Genomic DNA, 6,681 nt, shown 5'->3' with positions numbered 1-6,681 from the left:
GGCACAGACATGACCGGGCTAGATGCCGGCATGGAAGCAAAGGTAGGCGCGAAACCTTCAGGCACAAAGTTGGGCGACATTCCCCACGGGAATCTGGTAGGCATGTTAGGCGCAAAATGAGCAGTAGTAGCAAGAATGGTAGAGGTAGCAACCTCGGAAATAACAGTCCTCTGAGGAGGAGGAGTTGTAGGCGTTGGAGAAGTCTGGCTTTGAGCAGCTAACACTGACTCCATCATGGCAGTCAGGTGGGCGATCTCGTCCTTCAAGTCTCTATTCTCTTGCTCTAGATGCTCCATAATCTTTAAGTGATTGGCGCGGGTATTGTATTGATGAGTCAGCTTGGCTGAAGCACAAAAGAGATACCAATAAGACATCTGGCGAAAGAGAAACCTGCTATGCAAATGATGCATGAAATGCAATGCTTGATTGTTTTTATTTTTCAAGGAACTTACTATATTATTTGCAAATATATATATATATATATATATATATATATATATATATATATATATATATATATATATATTTAACAACAATTGCAACAAAATTGATATGACCATAAAAATCTCTTTTATTTATATAATTGGAAGGATTACACTGAGTACAATTTCAGAAACCAAATGAAAATACAAGAGAAAAGGAGACTAGTCATCCTAAGGATCCCTAATAATAACATCAGAAGATTTGGCTGTAGGCGCATACTTCCTTCGGATGCGTCGAATCTCGGTCTCAAAAGAAGTCTTCATCTGAGCTTTCTCGAGGACAAGCTGATCAACAATCTTCTTCCCAACAATGGAAGGTTGAGGCATACTAGAGGAAGATGAAACCTCTGGTTCTCTCTCTCTCTCTTTGTTACTCGGTCTTCCAGAAGCTCAATAAGTGCATCTTTGTCCTTAGACTCAAGCTGCAATTCTTCATGCTTTCTGCTCAAAGCATGGAAACGCTCTTCCCACATATCCTTCTCTTGCTTTATCTTGGCAAGTGCGTCTTCCAACTCCTCTACATCTTGGTTTGGGAGAGTTAATGGCTCAACAACAACCATAGACATAGGTCTCTCACAAGCATACGGCATCTTCAATTCATAAGCTCTCTTCTTCACCCAAAGAGTGTAAGCCTTCAAAGCTACACAATTGCACGGAACAAGCTCGGATCTTCCTTTTCTATGCACATTATGCCAAGCATGCACAATCTTCTGCTTCAAATGTTGGGGATCTTTACCCTCTTGATAGAAAAGACCTTCTAACAAAGTGTTATTAGGTTTGTCTGTCAAGGGGAACCAAAGTTGACGACGATCCAAAGCAGGGTTGTAGTTAATTCCTCCTTGTGTACCAATGAGAGGCACATTAGAGAATTCACCACAACAATCAGTAATCTCCAAAATGCTTAATGAAGGATCATACCAAACTATATCATTATTAGTGAGAGACTTAAGTCTCTGAGACCACCGTAGACATTGTTTGTTCTCTACAAAAGCAGGTGCCTGAGGCAAGTGCGAAATAAACCACTTGTATAGAAGAGGAACACAACAGACGATCGTTCCACCACCTTTAGAACCTCTCAAATGCAAAAAGAAATACATATCACCTAACAAGGTAGGCACAAGATTCCCAACCAAGAAAATTCTAATGGAATTAACATCAACAAAACCGTCAATTATAGGGAACAAAGCCAACCCATAAATGAGCAACACAAAGATAGATTCAAAAGTAACCACACTACCGGCTTGAGCAAAGGCTGTAGCTTCCTTGATGAGGAACTCAGAAGTCAATCCAAACAATCCTCTTTTCTTCACCCAATGAGCCTCTATCTCAGACTTCTTCAAGTGAAGAGCTTCAGTTATAAGATGAGATTTGGGAATCTCTTCCAATCCACTAAAAGGCAACTTGTTAGAAACAAGTATTCCGTAAAGATGGGCATACTCCTCCAACGTAGGCACAAGCTGATAACCATGGAAAGTGAAGCAACGGTAGAGAGGATCATAGAACTGAACCAACACACTCAAGAGTCCTTCAACCACATCAGCAGACAAAATAGACAAAAGCTTCCTGTGACGTTGCTTTAAGTCCAAGGGATCTAATATAAAATATGTTAGTTTCCTTAACTCTTTTAAGTCGAGACATCTGAAACTGTACTTCTTAGTGTTCCTTCGTCCACAATCCATGGTCTGGAAATATTTTTAAATAACACCTCAGTTCCTTGAAATTTTCGTGTGATGAATGTTATGATGCGCATGAACGCATGAATACAACAATCACAAATAAGGGATCACACATAAGGCAAACAAACAAGGGTCAAGGGATGAATCAAGTCATTGTCAAGATCAATCATCCATTTTGGTGGATTATGGCTTTCACCTTATCAACACCCAATTTCCATTGATATTGACAAGGCTTGATTGGATCAACCAAGAATCAAGGGTTTGTTGTGAGTCACGAGCATGGAGTCTGGGTAAGGACCATCGCAAAGGAGTGAACTAAGGATAAAACTTGTAGATCATGTTCTAAAAGGTTCCCAGAGTCTTAATTCCATCTATCGGATATTACAGGTTAGGATGACTGACTCATCAACCCATAATATTCTAAAGAGAAATTCGTCTGAGTGTAGTATCGCATAACAATTGTGATCAAGTCTACACTTGAACAGTCTCTGCACTACGTCCTAAATAGGCCAAGAGGGGTTAAATGTTCTACGGCCCTCAGCTTCTCAGGCCCCAAATCAGAGATAGTAATGTCTAACCACAAATAACTTGTGTGACATTTCGAACATGACTATACCATCCTCTTATCTTAATTGCACTCAAGTTCGGGTTAGAACTTATCTCACCACTCAGAGATCACCAAGTACAATAAGCAGATTATGTCATACAAACAAATATACATACATCAAATATACAATTATATACACACAAAAAAGTAGGCTAAACCCATTGGGGACCACTCCCCAGCAGAGTCGCCACTTAATTTCTGTAGCGGTAAATTCATGATCATCAAGCTATGGATAAGCTAGACGTCAATAAAACCAGAGTCGCCACCGCGCTTTTATTGTTTCCAAGGGAAAAGGGAAAAGTACAAACAAAACCCAAAAGATAATAAGTTTTCAAATCAAAACTAATAAAATGTCAGAGATTACAGGTAAGGGGGTTGGTTACACATAGGGAAGGTGTTAGCACCCAAAGTGTCCTAGGTACTCGTATGGAGCCCTTTTCTGCGGGCATATGTGTTTTTTGTACAAATGATGTTTACAATAAAATAGAATGGAGGGATGATAAAAGAATTCATTAATTATATTTTTGTGTTTGACAAGACCTTCGGACTTATGCCTTCGTACCAACATAAAATGAGGGATCAAAACCTCGTAGTTCGTGGTATCAATTTCAAAATGAGTGCATTGTTTTTAGCAAAAATTTAAGTTTAACAAAGGCACCAAAGGCCTGAAATGATTTCAATGAGTGTTAGTTCTTTTTGTCTTTTGAAAATTTAAGTCAAGTATAGTTAAGTTTATTTACAAGTTTAACTGAGAAAAGGTTTTTGAAAATGCAATGGCATAATGTCAAAGTTTCTAACTTGCAAAATGGTCTAAGTTTTAAAAGCAGGGAGAGATTTTGAAATTAAATAAGTGGGGAAGAGATGAAGATACTAATCCTAAGCACCAAATTTAAAAGTTAAGAGTTGAAAAGATCTGACCAATGGGCTGTAATCCAATGGACAAGAATGTCATATAGAAACCCAAATTTCCCTTGGACTTTAGAATCAAGCAATGTCAATACACAAATAGCAAGGTGAAGAGCAAGGCATCAAATAAAGATAGCCACATCCAAGCTTAGCAACTCCATGATCTTCTTCAAGATTTCCCATGTATCAGATGACTTCAAAGATGGCATTAGGCACAGGTTCAAAATTACAGCTTCACTATAATCATGTAGCAGATGAACTAAGATGGATCTTCATTATTGTATCAGATGAAAGTTCACTTTACAAGTACTTGGTTTCATTAAAGTTGGCATTGGTCAAGTCCTTTGCATAGGGAATGTTGCCTAAATTCTAAGTCCAATAGTCTCAAATCAAACCAACAGTCCACACAAGATATTTTTTTTTAAGGTTTTTGTTCTTATTATGTACATTAAGGTCAAAAGACCACACAAAAAAACAAGTATATACAAGCACAATATATCACAAATTATGGGCAAAGTGGGCAAAGTGAAAATTGCATTAAGTAAACAAATTGAATGGTATGAATAATGGCAAATGAATTAGAAGCTCAAAATTAAAGTGCATAAAAGTAAATGGCTTGAAATTAAATGTTAATTGTTAGTTGATTAGAAGTTAGTATTGCTTTTGCTTTGTTTTTGTTTAAGTCATTCTTTGGAGAACACTCCACCCACTTATAACAAGCATGGATCCTTGAACCAAGACATCTTCCAAAGGAAGGAAAAAAAGGCCAAGTTTCCACACAATACCATGAAAGAGGGGAGACTTACAATCTCACTTACTAGAATGTTATGCCTTTTATGTCACAAATTTAGCGCTATGTTAAGCAATCATAACTGGACTTATGTAGAAGTCATAACTATTTCAGGTCGGGCAGTAGAATTTTGGTGTTAATGCATGTTAGTGACATAGTATAATGGACTATGCTCATGAAACATACCACACACAAAAAGAACATGCAAAGTGGTGGACCTAATCTCATCCATACTCGTGTTGATTTTGCAATCAAATAGCCTTAGGATATAGAGATATCATAGGTCCATGATGTGAATGAATAGTGAAGGGGGATGAGATGAAGAGGGAGAGGGAAGGGATCAATCACAAATTGGTCAAAGGAGGACATTTACCAAATTAAGATCATTCATTCATTTTGGGAGCTGGAATGTACATTCCATCAATCCCCTAAATCCAATGATCTTAACCTAACAAAGTCAAATCAATCTTGACCAAGGCCGAACAACACGAGTCAAACTCAACAAGTCAATTAAAATGGCTCCACACAATTTATTTGGCATTTAAAAAATTAAAAACAATTAAAATGCATTAAATTAAATTATAGTTGGTCAATTTCCTAAAATCTCATCAAAACACCAAAGAAATGGCCATGAGATTTATCATAGTTAAAACAAGGTCAAACGACCTTGGAGGAAAAATTTAATAATTTTTTAAAACTTAAAAGTATTTTAAAACAATTAAAAATATTCACAAAATTAATTAAATCCTGAAAAATATTAATAATGATCCAAAAAATGATTTTAATTCTGAAAATGAAAGAGGATTTTATTTTAAAAAATTTGGTGAAACTCTCATATTTTTTGGATCAATATTAAAATTAATATGAATTAATGAAAATAACACAAATAAAATGAAAACTGGAAAATCAGAAAAAACGTGGACCACTTGATCTCCCTCATTAATTGAGGTGGCAGATCAAGTGGATCCAAACACGCGTTCCACCATGGAGTTGAGTTAGCGCGCCACACAAGTGGTATTCAAAACCAACGCTTAGGATTAAAACAAATTGAAAAGATCCTAAAGCTCTGGACCATGCCAACATATCACCGGTGTAAAACTCCGGTCACCTTTTCAGGGGACCCTTGCCGGACTTGTCCACTCATCACCATCACTAAAATAAAAAAGAAGGACATGATTTTGAAGTAAAAATGGCATTGATCATGAATCTGGCCTCAGTTCATTCTAACTCCAAGTATATTGAGAGATATGTGGAGTTGAAATTTGAAGTACATGATCTAAGTTGCTTCGATTTGACCTCAAAGCAACTCAATCTTCTTGCCTACATTAGTAGGACTTCAGACAACCAAAGAACCAAGAGAATTATGGAGAATTGAGTGAGAATAGATGAGATGAAAAATTCTGGAAAATACCTTCGATGTAGTGCAGAATTCGATTGCTCTTGCTTTGATTCTTGCTTGATCTCACTCAGGAAGCTTGTAGAAGTAGATTTAGAATCAATCAAAGGCTTTGGATCCCTGGAGTTTTAAATCTTAAAACAGTGAGATTCAAACTCAATTTTCAAAGAAAATTCTCAGGTTTCTCCTTTCAAATGTGAGGGGATCTTTAATTTTGAGCATAGGGACCTCTATTTATAACTGCAGCTCATGTTATTTGCACCTTCAGATTAAGCTTCCAAATTTGGCAATGGATGATGCATGCTTGCATGGGCGTGTACAGGCCCATGAAGTCACTCTCTTAGATCCATAATCAAGTATGAATGAGTCTGAAAGAAACTTGGAATGCAAGGCAAATGTATATGGCTGCTTGAAGTTTTGATTTTACCAAATGATGATGTCATGTTCAAGCCAAGCGCAGCCATTCAAACCTTGTCCAAAATGCATGAAATTAGACTTTTTGGAAAGGTTAGATCAAGAGGAACAACTATTATGTTGAATATTTTTCCATTTGAAGCTTGTATCATGATGAATTTTGAGGTGGAAGTTTGGAAATTTTAACATATCAAAAAATTTCTAAGTGTCAAGCCATATGTTCACTTATTCCACCTTGGCTGACGTTTTATGTGAGCTTCAAATGAGAAAAGTCTCTTCATAAAAGTTGTATCTCTTTCAAAGTCCTTAAAAATGGTCACAAATTTGACCTCATTTGGATTTGATATGAACGAGTTATGAATTTTTGAAGTTGAGGAAAATCACTTGTTTAATGGTATTGGTCCAAAATG

Source organism: Lathyrus oleraceus, chromosome 5, assembly GCF_024323335.1.
Source record: "Lathyrus oleraceus cultivar Zhongwan6 chromosome 5, CAAS_Psat_ZW6_1.0, whole genome shotgun sequence".
Classification (NCBI taxonomy): Eukaryota; Viridiplantae; Streptophyta; class Magnoliopsida; order Fabales; family Fabaceae; genus Lathyrus; species Lathyrus oleraceus.
The sequence above is the reverse complement of the archived record's forward strand: the minus strand, read 5'-3'. Positions refer to the sequence as shown.